This window comes from Rhinoraja longicauda, chromosome 38, assembly GCF_053455715.1.
Source record: "Rhinoraja longicauda isolate Sanriku21f chromosome 38, sRhiLon1.1, whole genome shotgun sequence".
Lineage (NCBI taxonomy): Eukaryota > Metazoa > Chordata > Chondrichthyes > Rajiformes > Arhynchobatidae > Rhinoraja > Rhinoraja longicauda.
Window position 1 is genome coordinate 1,715,009 of NC_135990.1, and position 18,179 is coordinate 1,733,187.

The following is an 18,179-nucleotide window of genomic DNA, read 5'->3' on the forward strand; positions in this document are numbered from 1 at the left end:
CCTCCCCCTCTCCCTCCCACCTTCCCCACCCCCTCTCCTCACCCACTCTCCCAACTCTCCAACCCCCTCTCCCTCACACCTCCCTACCCCCCTCATCCTCAACACCCCCTCCCCCTCTCCTACCCCCCTCTCCTCACACCCCTCCGCCCTCTCCCTCACACCCCTCCCCCCCTTCCTCACACCCTCCCTTCCACCTCTCCTCACCCCCTCCCCCCTCTCCTCAACCCCTCCTCTCCCCTTCCCCTCTCCTCTCCCCTTCCCCCTCTCTCACCCCCCCTCTCTCACCCCCCCTCTCTCACCCCCCCTCTCTCACCCCCCCTCTCTCATCCCCCCTCTCTCACCCCCCCCCTCTCTCACCCCCCCCCTCTCTCACCCCCCCCTCTCTCACCCCCCCCTCTCTCACCCCCCCCCTCTCTAACCCCCCCCCTCTCTAACCTCCCCTCCCCACCACCCCCCCACCGCCCCCCCTGCTACACATCAGTCTGTAGGACGGTCCCGACCTGAAACATTGTCCATCCATTGCCACCTCAGACGATGCCTGACCCGTTGAGTCCTCCAGCACTTTGTGTTCTGCTCAAGATTCCAGCACCTGCAGTTCCTTGCGTCACCACTGGTGTGTGGGTTGGTCTCGTTGATACAGTGGGCACTTGGCGGTTAAGGTCATAAGTAATAGGAGTGGAATTGGGCCATTTAGAAACATAGAAAATAGTTGCAGGAGGAGGCCATTTAGGACAGAGATGAGGAAAAACGTTTTCACCCAGAGAGTTGTGAATCTGTGGAATTCTCCGCCACAGGAGGCTAGTGGGGGCCAATTCACTGGATGGTTTCAAGAGAGAGTTGGATGTAGCTCTTAGGGCTAACTGAATCAAGGGATATGGGGAGAAAGCAGGAACGGGGTACTGATTTTAGATGATCAGCCATGATCATATTGAATGGTGGTGCTGGCTCGAATGGCCTCCTCCTGTACCTATTTCCCATGTTTCCATTCGGCCCATCAAGTCTACCGCCATTCAAACATGGCTGATTTACCTTTCCCTCTTAACCCCGTTCTCCTGCCTTCTCCCCATAACCCCTGACACCCGCAATGCATAGATTTCTCCCTGACATAGATTGTGAAGGTGATTCAGTGTGCAAGGCGATGTGTGATCGGGTGGGTCTGTGGCTGGTTAGTTTGATGAGTTAGTGATCGATCGGGTGGGTCTGTGGCTGGTTAGTTTGATGAGTTAGTGATCGATCGGGTGGATCTGTGGGAGGTTAGTTTGATGAGTTAGTGATCGATCGGGTGGATCTGTGGGAGGTTAGTTTGATGAGTTAGTGATCGATCGGGTGGATCTGTGGGTGATTAGTTTGATGAGTTAGTGATCGATCGGGTGGATCTGTGGGTGGTTAGTTTGATGAGTTAGTGATCGATCGGGTGGATCTGTGGGTGGTTAGTTTGATGAGTTAGTGATCGATCGGGTGGATCTGTGGGTGGTTAGTTTGATGAGCCATCTTGTTCTGATGAACACCATCCTCCTGCTGTTTGTTGTCATGACCTCTGCCATGGTTTCTGTTAAATCAGAGTCCTCTCCCATGAATCTGTGGGAATATCTTGCTACGTCTCTCCTCCCTCAGTGCATGAAACAGCCGGCCTGGTGCTTCCTCTTCAGTCAGGGCACTGGGTGGCAGCCTACACCAGGAAGCAAGGTTGCTTCATCAGATGGTCGTTTAGCTTGTATGTTCCCAGCTCAAACTGTGAACAAAATATGCAACTCTAGTTGGGCTGAACAGCCTCTTCCTGCAGACAATGTACGTGTCAATACTTTGATTTTTTTTTAGATTTAGAATAGTCTGAGCCATTTTGATCTGATCAGAATACCAACCCGATAGATTAGTAGGCAGTCTTGGTTTAACATGTTAGAAGGTAGACACAAAATGCTGGAGTAACTAAGTGGGACAGGCAGCATCTCTGGAGAGAAGGAATGGGTGACGTTTCGGGTTGAGACCCTTCTTCGGACTTTAACATGTTATCAGACTAGTGATAGGCCCTCCCGTAAGATAGGGCATAGTCCGGATCTTCCAATCTACCTCATTGAGGACATGGTATTTTCTCTCTCTAACTGTAACACTATAATGCTTTATTGTGCACTGTGGTATTTTTCTCTTTGACAACTAGTTGTACTTGTGTGTGGCCTGATTGTACTCATGTATGCTATGATTTGACTGGGCAGCGCCCAAAGATACTAGAGGAGGAAGATAGACCACTCGACCCTGAACGCCGTAGTGTGTCAAGAGCGCCATTTTAGTCGGCAGAAACTTGCAGAGACATTTAAAAAGAAAAATAACAAAAATCTGTGAGTTGATAGATGAGATATATTCTGCATTTTAATGTCACCATCACACATACTGTTCCCCCAAAACACTGATTACACTACGACAGGCAGAGTGAACGGGGGGGTTTGCTTACTAAAATGGCGGAGGCAGAGCGAGCGGCGAGTTTTGCTTACTAAAATGGCGGACGTTACGCTCCTTTGCGTACGACACTTCACTATAGGCGATTTCAACGGAGTGGTCCATCTTGTTCCTCTAGTATCTTTAGTAGCGCCCAAACAGGTCCTCACTGTATCTTGGTACACGTGACGATTATAATCGTCATAGGGCAGGAAAACAGACCATGTTGTCCATGCTGACCAAGCTGCCCCATCTCAGCTGGTCCCATCTGCCAGTGTTTGGCCCACTTCCCCATAAACCTTTGCTGTCCAATGTCCAATGTACCTGTCCAATTGTCTCTTGAATGGTGTCATTGCACCTGCCTCAACCACCTCCCCAGCTCTGAGCACCGTGTACCGCACCTCAGCATTGAAGGAGCCAAACACTGCCGATGAATTACTAACTGGGACGTGCCCATAACCATCTGTCTGGACTGACCCAGTAGAGTGGAGGGATGCCCTGGTCATCTCAGTGCTTACAAGAATCTCTCTGCTCGTATCCAAGAAGAATTATCAATGAACTGGAAAATGTGAAGTTGGCAGCACATTTAAACACTGCCTGCATTACTGAATTTATAACATTGTCTTGCATCTATCTAGTTAGGTCTAGTTTTACCTAGCACACATATAGGTATATAGAACAACAATCAATATCTCTCAATCTGAAGAAGGGTCTCAATCCGAAACCTCACCCATTCCTTCTATCCAGAGATGCTGCCTGTCCCGCTGAGTTGCTCCAGGTTTGTGTGTCTATTTTACACCAACATCTTACACAACGATGAATATTAAATTGCAATGCTTTGCAGCTCTCTAAAGCCACTCACGCACGGCCTGTTAATTTGCTCTGACAGGGTAGTAACTCATGATTGTAGCCAAGTCGCCAGCTGTGGTTCTAAAGCCCACCGGTGAGGGGGCAGAGCTGGGAGGGAGTGCCACAATCTGTAACGAGGTGCCCTTCACCGAGACTTGTCCCTTCTCCTCACTCAACCAATGTCACCAAAACCGAGGACATTATTCATCTCATTTGTTATTTCACGATTCACTGGCTCCAAATTGCCCCTCACATTTACTGACTTGTAATATGACTGTGCCAAATGGTTTGTCAGATACATTCGGACATGACGAGAGAAATGTGGGATTATGCAGAGTTCTTTCTAGATTATAGGTAGGAAAATAACTGCAGATGCTGGTTCAAATTGAAGGTAGACACAAAATGCTGGAGTAACTCAGCGGGTCAGGCAGCATCTCTGGAGAGAAGGAATGGGTGACGTTTCGGGTCGAGACCCTTCTTCAAACTTTCTAGATTATGTTCAGGCAGCTCTTCATGTCAAGTGCGTGGTTTCCTGGCATTTCTTCTCACCTCCCTTCATTAGACTGGTGACTGGGAGCAAAGCTGTCTTGCCCTTGCAGTGGGTGAAGGGTGGACCTCTTCAATCCCTGAGGTCAATGGATGAAGGCTTAGTGGGATCATTGATCTGTGCAGTCCAGTGTGATGGCTTCAGTCTCAACACCCGTGGAGTGTGTAGGAAGGAACTGCAGGTGCTGGTTTACACCGAAGATAGACCCAAAATGCTGGAGTAACTCAGCGGGACAGGCAGCATCTCTGGAGAGAAAGAATGGGTGACGTTTTGGGTCGAGACCCTTCTTCGGACTCAGAGTCAGGGGAGAGGGAGACATTGAGAGGGTGTTGCAGAACACTTGTCGACAAGAGGAGGATAATTTCTTCAAAGTAGGCATACCTTGAGGAGATTTCACTGTGGTCCAATGTTTGTCCCATTCTCCCACTTATTCCTTCAAGGTACATTAACAGTGCTTTTGGATAGGGGCTACCTGGATTTATGCTTAGCATCAAGAAATGAAATAAATTGTCATTCCAAGCTATGTGGGTGCCCTAACTGGGATATAAGATTCATCATTAAACGTGGGTGAGTTGCCAGAAGATTGGAGGGTGACCAATTTTTTTTTTCACTCAGAGGATTGTCCGTATCTGTAATGAGGTGCAAGGGAAGCTAGGGGAATGGATACATTATGCCTTCTAAGAGACATTTGGACAGATATCTCAATGTGATGAGTGTAGAGGGATCTGGGGCAAATGGGGTGAGCCCGTATACTGATTTTGTTATGAATATGATAGGTTTAGAGGGTTGTGGGCCAAGTGGGACGAGTGTAGATGGGGCATGCAGGTTGGCAAGTTGGGCTGTTCGAATCGATGACTCTATCGTTGGCATGGAAAAGGTGGGCTGAATGGCCGGTTTCCACACTGTATGACCTCAGGCCATTTGGCCCAACTTGCCCATGCCAACCATTTAGAACAGAGAGTTGTGAATCTGTGGAATTCTCTGCCTCAGAGGGCAGTGGAGGCCAATTCTCTGAATACATTCAAGAGAGAGCTAGATAGAGCTCTTAAGGATAGCAGAGTCAGGGGGTATGGGGAGAAGGCAGGAACGGGGTACCGATTGAGAATGATCAGCCATGATCACATTGAATGGCGGTGCTGGCTCGAAGGGCCGAATGGCCTACTCCTGCACCTATTGTCTATTGCCAACCATGAGGTCATGGTTCATTTGGCCCGTGGCTGTGACCGTGAGCACGGGTGTGGGGAGTGGATGTGCGGGCTTGTAGATTAATCGGCTTCTATAAATTGTTACTCGAGTGTAGGATAAAACCTGTGTAGCGGGTATTTGTTGGTCGGCACGGACTCGGTGGGCCGAAGGGCTTGTTTTCCAGGCAGTATCTCTCAACTAAACGAAATACCCAGAGATAAGACACAAAATGCTGGAGTAACTCAGCAGGACAGGCAGCATCTCTGGAGAGAAGGAATGGGTGACGTCTCGGGTCGAGACCCTTCTTCAGACTGGTGAGGGATAAGGGAAACGAAAGATATAGACGGTGATATGGAGCATTAAAGAACAATGAATGAAAGGTACGCAAAAAGGTAACGATGATAAAGGAAACCGGCCATTGTTAGATGTTTGTTGGATGAAAACGAGAAGCTGGTGAGACTTGGGTGGGGGAGGGATAGAGAGAGAGGGAATGCTGGGGCTACCTGCAGTGGGAGAAATCTATATTCATACCACTGGCTGATGGATGTTGGTCACTTTATTGTGGCCTTTCTGGTTGTGGAGCATCACATTGTATAACACCAGCCTTTCTGTTCAGAATGCAGCCTATTATTAAACTGTGTGTGTGAGTGAGAGAGAGTGGGTCAGGAGAATGGGTGTTTCTTGAGTGGAACTGAAACGAGTTTGTAGATTTGCTCCACATACAAGACGTCCTTGTATTCTCCCTGCCCTGGGGGAGTTGATTAGATAGTTTAATGGAGCGTTAGAGGGTTGCACAGTTCAATGCAGGAACAGGCCCTTCGGCCCGCAATGTCTGTGCCGACCGTGATACCAAATTAAACTCATCTCCCCAATCCTTTCCACTCGTCAATTTAATTTCATGTCTTTTGTGTTTTTATGACTGTTGGCAGATCAGTTTCCCTCCTGGGATGAATAGAGTTCTATCGTATTGTATCATTGCCCTGCATGTGCTTATTGAAATGCCTCTTAAAATGCTTCTCATGATACCTGCCTCCATCACCATCCCTGGCAGCAAGTTCCAGGAACTTCAAGCTTATTCTACGTCTGCTGTCCCCGTTTTAAAATACAAAGAGCTGTTATTCAAACAAACATGGTGGCGCAGCGGTAGAGTTGCTGCCTTACAGCGCCAGAGACCCGGGTTCGACCCTGACTACGGGTGCTGTCTGTACAGAGTTTGTACGTTCTCCCCGTGACCTGTGTGGGTTTTCTCTGAGATCTTCGGTTTCATCCCACACTCCAAAGACGTGCAGGTTTCTAGGTTAATTGGCTTGGTATAAATGTAAATTGTCCCTAGTGTGTGTAGGATAGTGTTAGTGTGCGGGGGTCGCTGGTTGGTACGGACTCGGTGGGCCGAAGGGCCTGTACATCTAAAACTAAAAAACTAAAGACGTACAGTTACAATGCGTTGGGAATAGTCTTTGCCCCAAGGTTCTTGGTGTAGTAAATGCTGGAGTAACTCAGCAGGTCAGGCAGCATCTCGGGAGAGAAGGAATGGGTGACGTAAAAATTGTCCCTAGTGTGTGTAGGATAGTGTTAATGTGCGGGGATCGCTGGGCGGCACGGACCCGGTGGGCCGAAGGGCCTGTTATCGTGCTGTATCTCTAAACTAAATCCAAAGTAGTATCAAAATCAAGACTGCCATTGGCAGTTTACAATCAAACAGTTATCAGATTAATATATTGTCAACTTTATGTACAGTACACTCGACCCCCCCGTGACGACCTGCGTTCACGGAAGGCCTCTAAAGTCCCCGTGAGCACCGCGTGATCCCTCTCCAGGGACACGCGAGCACGGACGTGGGCCCGGAACAGGGGCAGGCAGTCGACCCGGGCAGAACCCTAGACTGCCCACTGCCTGGACCTGCGAATGGCCATCTTGGCCAGGCCCAGGAACAGACCGACAGGAAGACCCCCTCCTCCTCTCCCTCCCTCCCCCTCCCTCCCGACACTCCCCCCTCTGTACCAGGAGCCCATAGATCAGGAGCGTGGGGCTAAAATATAACCAAAACTGGAGGAGCAACCCCTTCAGATAGTCGAACAGGAGCTGCAGCCTCTCACACTCCAGATCCATATGGAACATGGTCTCTTCATCGCCACATCTGTCCCTGGCCTGGGAGCACGAGAGTGGCTAGAGTGCAGTTACCAAGCGCCACACAGGGGACGCTAATTGAAGCAATGAGTTGCTGTCCCTCTGATTGCAGTCATTAGTGTAATGTTTGGTGTCCAGCTTTCATGCAGCCGTGTGTTCCCCCATAATAAGCTTCACAATAAACTCCCTGATTCCACTGGCCCAGAACAAGCCTCTTTAATCCAGAGAGCAGACAGATCAGTGATATCAGATTAAACACTGGTCAGAATTATTGATTGCTGCAAGACCCAGGCATCTCTGTAATCCATTTAGATCAGATTAAAACGATCACAATGTTATCAAAATGATTTACATTAAATTACCATAATGTGTGTATTCCTGATTAAGCAGTTTATTAGAAAGTCCTTTTCATTTAGTTGTAGAGATTGTGTTGTTGACTGTAATCATGGACCTCATCCTCCTGCGGTCCTGGTGCAGGGATCGACATCTCCTCGGTTCTCTGTCCCTCAGCCTGGCAGAACATTGTCCTCTGGGCCCTCCCTCCCTCCCTCCCTCCCTCCCTCCCTCCCTCCCTCCCTCCCTCCCTCCCTCCGGCCCATTGCAGATGCTGGTTTGACCAAAGATAGACACAGAAAGTTGGAGTAACTCAGCGGGACAGGCAGCATCTCTGGAGAGAAGAAATGGCTGACCTATCCATTCTGAAGAAGGGTCTCGACCCGAAACGTCACCCATTCCTTCTCTCCCAAGATGCTGCCTGACCTGCTGAGTTACTCCAGCATTTTGTGAATAAATATCCATTCACTAACCTCCATTAGTGGAGGAAGAAAAGACACAGAGTGCTGGAGTAACTCAGTGGGTCAGGCAGCATCTCTGGAGAACATGGCTAGGTGATGATTCAGGTTGGGACCTGATTGGGGGGAGGGGTGGTCAGACTGACAGCAGAGGAAGGATATCAGGGCGGCACGGTGGCGCAGCGGTAGAGTTGTTGCCTTACAGCGAATGCAGCGCCGGAGACTCAGGTTCGATCCTGACTACGGGCGCCGTCTGTACGGAGTTTGTACGTTCTCCCCGTGACCTGCGTGGGTTTTCTCCGAGATCTTTGGTTTCCCCCCACACTCCAAAGACGTACAGGTATGTAGGTTAAGCTGGGCAAATGTAAAAATTGTCCCTAGTGGTTGTAGGATAGTGTTAGTGTGCGGGGATCGCTGGGCGGCACGGACCCGGTGGGCTGAAGGGCCTGTTTCTGCGCCGTATCTCTAAATCTAAATCTACACTTCTCACTCAGTCTGGGCTGTGCTCCAGGTGTACCAACACTTCACATGTACCTCCCTCCTGAGATACTCATGAAAGGTGTGTACGTGTACCCTGCCACTGTCAGTGCTGGTCCCAACCTTGTACGTGCACCCTGCCACTGTCAGTGCTGGTCCCAACCTTGCTCACCATCTCTTCATTTTCTCTGCTGTCTTCAACTCCTGGTTGGTATATGGAGACTGGAATTGTGCCCCAGGTCTCTCTATCTGCTTTGAATCTCTCCGTGTTCTGCACTACAATGCCATGTAATGAGAAAGCAGCATGGTGTCATCTCATCGCATTAAGCTGTGTGTCTCTGTCTGATCCCACACTGTAGAAATGGTCGCACTTTCCAAGGTAGACACAAGGAACTGCGGAAGTTGGCTTAGAAAATAAGACACAAAGTGCTGGAGTAACTCAGCGGGTCAGGCAGCATCTGTGGAGAACATGGGTGACATTTTGAGTTGGACTAAAGAAAGGTCCAAAAGCGTAACGTCACCTATCCATGTTCTCCAGAGATGCTGCCTGACCCGCTGAGTTACTCCAGCACTTTGTGAAACGTCACCTATCCATGTTCTCCACAGATGCTGCCTGACCCGCTGAGTTACTCCAGCACTCTGTGTAACGTCACCTATCCATGTTCTCCACAGATGCTGCCTGACCCGCTGAGTTACTCCAGCACTCTGTGTAACGTCACCTATCCATGTTCTCCACAGATGCTGCCTGACCCGCTGAGTTACTCCAGCACTCTGTGTAACGTCACCTATCCATGTTCTCCACAGATGCTGCCTGACCCACTGAGTTACTCCAGCACGCTGTGTCATATTTTTCAAGGTTGGTGATCCTTAATATGCCAGCTTGTGTTTTGTGTTCAGTCACCTTTTTAAAAGAGATTACTTTGAAACTGTGAATTTGTATACATTTGGTAAATGCATAAATACACAGAATGAAAGTAATGACACTTAAATTATTAATACTTATATACTGACACTATTCCTGTATGCTTTTACCGAGAACCTAATTGTGGTACTTTAATCATTCACTTCACATAGTCTTCTCTGGGACTTTCTTGAGGAAGAAATCCTCTCATCTCTTTATTTCAAGAAAAATCAAAAAACACTTGAAAGGTTGTTTGATTGTATTTGTAAAACATATGGCTGGCTGGTCATGAGATGGGAGAAGCACAGGGCTTGTTTATACCGGTTGTAGGAGGCTGGAGAGTTTCCAAAGTGGAACCTATTCTTATACAGGAAGAGAGCACAACCTGGGTAATTGCAATGTATCATCTCTACAATCCTTAATTAAAGATGAAAGAAGACGAAGAGAAAGTAATTAGACTGGCAACGTTTGATTCCAGAAATGAAAATAGTTTTTGACAAATTTGAATGAGTTCTCTGAAGAGGAGGTTGTGTTCAGATAATGCTCGTGAGCTAATGGGAGAAGATTAAGGTGCAGGGGGTTATGAGATAGATAATGAAATTGGATTAAACACTGTGTGAGCAGAGATGAGGATTGAGGAGATAGACACAAAATGCTGGAGTAACTCAGCAGGTCAGGCAGCATCTCTGGAGAGAAGGAATGGGTGATGTTTTGGGTCGAGACCCTTCAGGGAGATTCTCAGTGAATGGAAGTAGGTAGTGTTGTCTCCTCCTAGACCGGGCAATGCATGAGATGGAGTGATAGCCACACTTTCAGACAGTATTGAAACAGAAGACGTGAGGAGTCAGGACGTTGGAGGTGAAGCTATTGGTGTGTAGGAAGGAACTGCAGATGCTTGGTGTGGGCGCCAGATGTTGCTTGGTGTGGGTGCCAGATGTTGCTTGGTGTGGGCACCAGATGTTGCGTGGTGTGGGCACCAGATGTTGCGTGGTGTGGGTGCCAAATGTTGCCTGGTGTGGGAACCAGATGTTGCTTGGTGTGGGCCCCAGATGTTGCCTGGTGTGGGTGCCAGATGTTGCTTGGTGTGGGCGCCAGATGTTGCGTGGTGTGGGCGCCAGATGTTGCCTGGTGTGGGCACCTGTAACACTATATTCTGCACTGTTTATTCTCCCCTCTACATCACTACCTGATGAACTTGCATGTGGTAAGATTAGCTTGAAAAACACGCAAATCATAGTTCCACTGTGCTTTAGTCTATGTGACACAGTACACCATTTGTCCCTCATAGAGACACAAAGTGCTGGAGTAACTCAGCGGGTCAGGCAGCATCTGTGAAGAACAGGGATAGGTGATGTTTCACAGAGTGCTGGAGTAACTCAGCGGGTCAGGCAGCATCTGTGGAGAACATGGATAGGTGATGATTTGGGTCAGAACCCTTCTTCAGACCGGTCTGAAGGGTCCCTTCTCAAAACCTTACCTATCAAAGTTCTCCGGAGATGCTGCCTGACCCGTTGAGTTACTCCAGCACTCTGTATCTTTTCTTTCAAAACCAGTCCCTGCAGTTCCTTGTTTCTAGCATTTGACCCTCTTGGCTGATCCACCACTCAGTAAGATCAGGTCTGAACTTCTACCTCAGAGCCACTTGCCTACATCAAGCACATCTTCCTCAATCCCCCTGACATCTTGCAATCACTGTGCAAAGGGCACTCAGTATCTGAGCCTCCACATTCCTGCCCGGCTGTATATCACCAGCAGGATGGGATATATTCCACTTGGTTGCCTTCTCCAGATCATTGACCTAGACTGTAGACAGCTGGGACCAGCATCGTCCCTATGGCAGCCCCACGGCACCATCTCCCAGAGCCAATGTAACCTGTTTAGTTCAACGAGTAAATGAACATCCAAAAAGATGTTGGATGTCTGAACGCAGAAGTCTAAACTTCCAGAGGCATTGTTGGGATGCAACGCTTCAAACTGGAACTAAAATGGCTGAGACTGAGGTCATGATGGGTGCAAAGAAATTGCTTGCAGGCAGCCTGCTCTGAGCAAATATGAAACTCATACTCCTACTCATACTTTATTAGACAAGTGTGTTTTGCATCATATGAGGAATTTGTTTTGCCACACAGTCATACCAATTAAAAGCAACTGTAAGCAAGTTTATAAAATAGACCTAAGATAGACACAAAAAGTTGGAGTAACTCAGCGGGTCAGGCAGCATCTCTGGAGAGAAGGAATGGGTGACGTTTCGGGTCAGTCTGAAGAAGGATCTCGACCCGAAACGTCACCCATTCCTTCTCTCTGCCTGTCCCACTGAGTTATTCCAGCATTTTGTGTCTATCTTCGGTTTAAACCAGCATCTGCAGTTCCTTGCTACATTTATAAAATAGACCTGTTCTATATCCTATTACTACAACTGGTCGGAACTGAGGGAAACTTGATTTGTTTACTGGGTGTGTGTCTGGCATAACTGTGCATGTTACATAAACGCAGGGCATTGGAAGTCTAAGTTATAGAACCATGCGGAACAGAAACGGGCCTTTCAGCCCATCGTGTCCATGCTGACCATGATGCACCATCTGCACTAGGCCCACCTGCCCGCGATTGGCCCTTATCCTTCTAAACCCTTTCTATCCATGTACCTGTCCAAAATGTCTTTTAAATGTTGTTCTAGTACCGGCTGCAACTAACTACCTGGTCTGGCAGCTTGTTCCATACACCCAACACTCGCTGTGTGGAAAAGGTTGCCCCTCAGGTTGTTCCTTCACTTGAAGGAACAATCTGAAGAAGGGTCTCGACCCGAAACGTCACCCATTCCTTCTCTCCCGAGATGCTGCCTGTCCCACTGAGTCACTCCAGCATTTTGTGTGTTCCTTCACCTGCTGGGATAGACAATAGACAATAGACAATAGGTGCAGGAGTAGGCCATTCAGCCCTACGAGCCAGCACCGCCATTCAATGCGATCATGGCTGATCACTCTCAATCAGTACCCCGTTCCTGCCTTCTCCCCATACCCCCTCACTCCGCTATCCTTAAGAGCTCTATCCAGCTCTCTCTTGAAAGCATCCAACGAACTGGCCTCCACTGCCTTCTGAGGCAGAGAATTCCACACCTTCACCACTCTCTGACTGAAAAAGATCTTCCTCATCTCCGTTCTAAATGGCCTACCCCTTATTCTTAAACTGTGGCCCCTTGTTCTGGACTCCCCCAACATTGGGAACATGTTTCCTGCCTCTACTGTGTCCAATCCCCTAATTATCTTATATGTTTCAATAAGATCCCCCCCTCATCCTTCTAAATTCCAGTGTATACAAGCCCAATCGCTCCAGCCTTTCAACATAGTAGCTCTGACCTTGGTCATGTGGGGCAGCCTTTCTTCCCAGTACCATGGGTGGCTTCAGGGTCCGGGTGGGGAAGTATACGGCATATCCACACTGTTGCAATGTAGATATTGGATGCTGGGATCGAGTCAGGCATCATTAAACAGACACAAAGTGCTGGAGTAACTCAGCAGGTCGGGCAGCATCTCAGGAGAGAAGGAATGGGTGACGTTTCGGGCCTAGACCCTCTCGACGTCTCTCGACCCGAAACGTCACCCATTCCTTCTCTCCTGAGATGCTGCCCGACCTGCTGAGTTACTCCAACACTTTGTGAATAAATACCTTCGATTTGTACCAGCATCTGCAGTTATTTTCTTATATTAAACAGACACACACAGTTCCTGGCTCCTCAGAGGCTCTGCCACTGAAGTGGTTGAGGAATTTGTTGTGTCTTGGTTTCTCTGATCTGACAGGCTTGTTTGTACACGTGCATGATTTGACGTGACAGGGTAGCATGGTAACAAAGCTTGTCACTGTATCTCACTGCACATGATGATCGTAAACCAAGACAGCTTCCAACACTTCTGTCCTGTGGACGTTGGGCTTTGCATCAAATCATTACTTTGTACGGTCCAGTTGTGGTAAGGGCAATGGAGATGGGCCAGAGAGAGGGGGAGGTGGCTGGAGAATGGGCAGCCAGTGCAGGTCCAGGTGCTCTGGGCCAGAGGGAGTGGCACAGTGCTCTTGGACTGCTCACTGGGCGATAGGTTGGATCCAGATTACACGCGCCTGCGATCCCAGCAGAAACATCAATGAGTGTTTCTTTTCCCTAATGATGTTCTGCAGAGTTGGTTTTTCTTTCCTGGTGAGTGACGAATGACGGCTATTGATCAAACCTGGGGTTCGTGGCTGTTTTCTGTGGACACAGAGCTAGACGTGAGAGTGCAGGCTGTTGGCAGGGCCACACCACCTACCTCACCAATCAATCACGCATTCTCTTAACAAAGCTCGGGTGGAAGTGCTTTCAACGAATCAATTCTCACTCTGTGAGCTGAGCCAATGTTTTAATATAGCGTGAATCATGAGTCATGATCAAATTCGTGCCTGCAGTACTGAGGGGTAAATACTGAGGGAGAGGTACTGAAGGGTGAGGTACTGGGGGACAGGGTACTGGGGGACAGGGTACTGAGGGGTAAATACTGAGGGGGAGGTACTGAGGGGGAGGTACTGAGGGGAGAGTACTGAGGGACAGGGTACTGGGGGGCAGGGTACTGGGGGACAGGGTACTGGGGGACAGAGAGGATGGAGCCTTGTATTAATGCCGGGTCCAAAGAAGGCTTTATGGGGGCAGGAGTTGGGGGTGGAGGGTTGTTATTCAGATTGGAGGCCAGTGGCCGGTGGTATGGGCAGGGATCAGTGCTGGGTCCACTGTTGTTTGTCATCTGTACAAAATTAACGATTTAGATGAGAGTATTGTTGACATGGTTCGTAAGTTTACGATGACATTGGTGGAGTGGTGAACTATGTAGAAACGTTGCAACGAGATCAGGTCATCTGGGGAAGTTGGCCAGGGATTGGCAGATGGAATTTAGTTCAGACAAGCGTGGTGTTGCATTTTGGTGAGATAACCATGGGCAGGACTTGTACAGTAAATAACAGGGCCCTGGAGAGTTAGAACTGAGATACCATCCTCAAATCCCTTAAACTTCCTCTCATCTTAAAGCTATGTCCTCATGTTTTTGATACCCCTGCCATGGGAGAAGGATTCTGACAACCTACTGCATCTATGCCGCTGATAATTCTGTATATATGTCCATCACTGAAGTCCTCTAATCCAGGCATGTCCTGGTGAATCTTCTCTGCACCCTCTCCAACACATCACATCACATGACCTTTCTGTCCTGGGCCTCCTCCATTGTCAGAGTGAGGCCCAGTGCAAATTGGAGGAACAGCACCTGACATTTAGCTTGGGGAGCTTACACCCCAGCGGTATCAACATTGACTTCTCTAACTTCAAGTAACCCTTGCTTTCCCTCTCTCTCCATCCCTCCCCCTTCCCAGTTCTCCGGCCAGTCTGATTCTCCCACTGACTACATTTTATCTCTGTTTGATTCCTTGTTACCTTCTCCTAGCTAACAATGATCTATTCCACATTTTCCTTGAACTTCACCCCCTTTGATGTCTCGTTCTCACACTTCCTTATCTCTGTATCTTCCCCTCCCCTGACTCTCAGTCTGAAGAAGGGCCTCGACCCATTCCTTCTCTCCAGAGATGCTGTTACTCCATCTTTTTGTGTCTATCTTCGGTTTAAACCAACATCTGCAGTTCATTCCTGCACATCGTGTGGTGACCAGACCTGCGTACAAGCTCCAAGTGAGGTCTAACCAGTGTTTTACAAAGTTGCAACGTAACATCCCAACTTTTATATTCTATGCCCTGCTCTGTGAAGGTAGATGCCAGCCTCTTCCTCACCCCCCGATCCACCTGTGTTGCCACTTTCAGGGAACTATGGACTTGGACTAAAGTCCCTCTGTTCAGGAGAATGGGGTTGGGAGGGAGAGATAGATCAGCCATGATTGAATGGTGGAGTAGACTTGATGGGCCGAATGGCCTAATTCTGCTCCTATCACTTATGATCAGCCTACCATGTGGGACCTGGTCAAATCCTCACTAAAGTTCACGTAGACAATGGAGATACAAGAAACTGCAGATCTGGATTCTTGAGCAAAACACAAAGTGGTGTAGGAACTCAGCATCTGTGGAGGGAGTGGTCAAACGGCATTTTGGGTCGGGACCCTTCTTCAGATGTGTTTTTCTCCATGTAGATGATATCTACCAATCTGCCCTCAACAATATTTTTATAGTCAATAGACAATAGGTGCAGGAGGAGGCCATTCAGCCCTTTGTGCCAGCACCACCATTCAATGTGATCATGGCTGATCATTCTCAATCAGTACCCCGTTCCTGCCTTCTCCCCATACCCCCTGACTCTGCTATCCTTAAGAGCTCTATCTAACTCTCTCTTAAAAGCATTCAGAGAATTGGCCTCCACTGCCTTCTGAGTCAGAGAATTCCACAGATTCACAACTCTCTGACTGAAAATAGTTCTTAGTTATTTCCTCAAAAAAACAGTGTCAAATGGATGAGACAAAAATGGATTTGGCCAAAGGCAGGTTGAAGCTACCTGGTGGTCCTCTGCTTTTCCCAATGTACATAACGCTCTCCCTGTGGAGTTCCTCTAACAATCCCCTGCACTGATGTTGGGCTCACTGGCCTGTAGTTACCTGCTGGGGTGACAGAGGCAGTTACCTGCTGGGGTGACCGAGGAAGTTACCTGCTGGGGTGACCGAGGCAGTCCACTGTCCAGGGTGTGTGTTGTGTTAACGATGTCCCAGGGGACTGCACAACCGATGGCTGGGGCCAGACCGTGAGATACTGCCTGAGCAAGGATTGATGTTGAATGGAAGGGAGGGATCTCGGAGCACTGTGTGCCTGGTGTAGGCAGAGGCGTTGGCACCCAGGCCACTGTTTCAAGGGCTGGAGGAGTCTCCGGTTTCCCCACTCTCGCCTTGGTGTCCTCTGCAACTTGCTGGGCCTAGGCTGCCCGCCACGTCCCCAGCATTAACGCAGTGACCGATGCTCACAATTACTTTCATGTCTGTAAACTGCTCTGGGGCTGCCCTGCAGTTGTGAAAGTTGCGATTACAAATGCAAGTTCCTTCTTTCATCCGCAGTCCCTTCTCAGCAGTGCAATTAAACAGGGAAGCATTGCCTGGCGATGCCCACTAGTTTACACACAGCCAAGGAACACATCTGCTCTATCCCTCCCTCCACAATCACTCGTACCGATTATTGGGGGTCTTGCTCCCTGTACATTAGTTTCCACAAAACAGTGATCTAGCTTCCCGATGGCTTACTGTGAAGTATCTCTGCGATGTCACGGTCTCCCTCCCTGTGATGCTTGTCAGATCTGACATTGGGCTTGGTGCAAAGTAAGTGATAAATTCAAGCTGGAATACAGGAATATTTGCCGTTCTGCTTACCAAAGCACTGAAGACAGACACACAAAGCTGGAGTAACTCAGCGGGTCAGGCAGCATCTCTGGAGAGAAGGAATGGGTGACGTTATGGGTCGAGACCCTCCTTCAGGTGACGTTGAGTCCATGCCCTGCTCTCCCTTGATTCCCTCCCACAAGGGAAGGGAAGAGATACTTGGTCCATGTGAGGGGGTGGAGAGGGTGGGTGCGTGGAACCATCCCACATCTTTGGGGCAAGGCTGGAGGCCCAGGACTGAGATGCATCAGAAATGTCTTTGTATGGAATGCTGCTGAGAACTGTCACTGGGTGCTCAGTCTGTGAGTTTATTCAGGGCTGAGATCAATAGCGTTTTTAATGCTGTAAAGTCTTCAAAAAAGGCACTAAGCTGCCATATATTCAGATCAAAGAGATAATGGTTCATCTGCAAGGCAGAGCCAATTTAGAGAGACACATAGCACTGGGGCAGCTCAGCAGGACTAGCAGCATGTCTGGAGAGAAGGTTGACGTTATGGGTTGAGACCCTTCTTCTGGTGACTTTCAGTCCATGCCCTGCTCTCCCGTGACTTCCCACAGTGGAAGGGGAGGGATACTGGGTCCGTGTGAGAGGGTGGACAGGGTGGTGCTTCCTCAGGTCACGTATTGTCATGTGTACCGAGCGAGGTACAGTGAAAAGCTTTTGTTGTTATGTGCTATCCAACCAACAGAAAGACAATGCATGATTACAATCGAGCCATTGACATTGTGTAGATACTTGGTAAAGGAATAACGTTTAGTGCAAGGATCATAGTTAAAGTAAAAAATGTTGTTGTAGGACTAGAGATTGAAGAGTGTGGAGGGATTGGACCTCTCATCCTGACTTGTCTGAGTTCCGCTCCATCCACCCTGCCTGGAGAAGGGGGCTAGGATCACAGTTTCCTCGACCAAATGCCCCTTCTCTATCCCCCGAGCACTGTGCTTCTGAATTGACTTTCGAGATACAATGCGGAAACAGGCCCTTCGGCCCACCGAGTCCGTGCTGACCGATGATCACCTGTACACTACCAGATCCTACACACAAGGGACAATTGACCATTTTGTACCGAAGCCAAATTCACGTACAAACTTGCACATCTTTGGAGTGTGGGAGGAAACCGGAGCACCCGGAGAAAACCCACATGGTCACGGGGAGAACGGACAAACTACATATAAGGGCAGCATCCATAGTCAGGCTCGAACCCCCGGTCTGTGGCACTGTGAGGCAGCAACTCTAACACTGCACCACCCTGAAGTCATACTCCCCCATCCAAGCCACACCAGCTTCTCGTTCTCACCTAGCTAAAGCTATCAATGGCCTGTTTCCTTTATCATTGTCACTTTCTTGCATATTTTTCATCCATTTGTTCTATATCTCTCCACATTACCTTCCATATCTCTCGTTCCCCTTTCCCCTGACTCTCAGTCTGAGGAAGGGTCTCGACCCGAAACGCCACCCATTCCTTCTCTCCAGAGATGCTGCCTGTCCCGCTAAGTTAGTC

General features: G+C 48.8%; 1 long non-coding RNA gene across 3 annotated transcripts in view; it reads left to right on the plus strand.

Moving 5' to 3' along the window:
- The window catches only part of LOC144610949 (uncharacterized), a 218,034-nt gene that overhangs the window by 118,137 nt on the left and 81,718 nt on the right, over positions 1-18,179 (plus strand). Inside the window, exon 2 of one of the 3 annotated variants that reach the window (XR_013549462.1) lies at positions 9,211-9,262. The exons of the other annotated variants lie outside the window; for them this stretch is intronic. This is a non-coding gene — a long non-coding RNA (uncharacterized LOC144610949). The remainder of the gene's footprint in view (positions 1-9,210; positions 9,263-18,179) is intronic. 3 annotated transcript variants of the gene reach the window in all.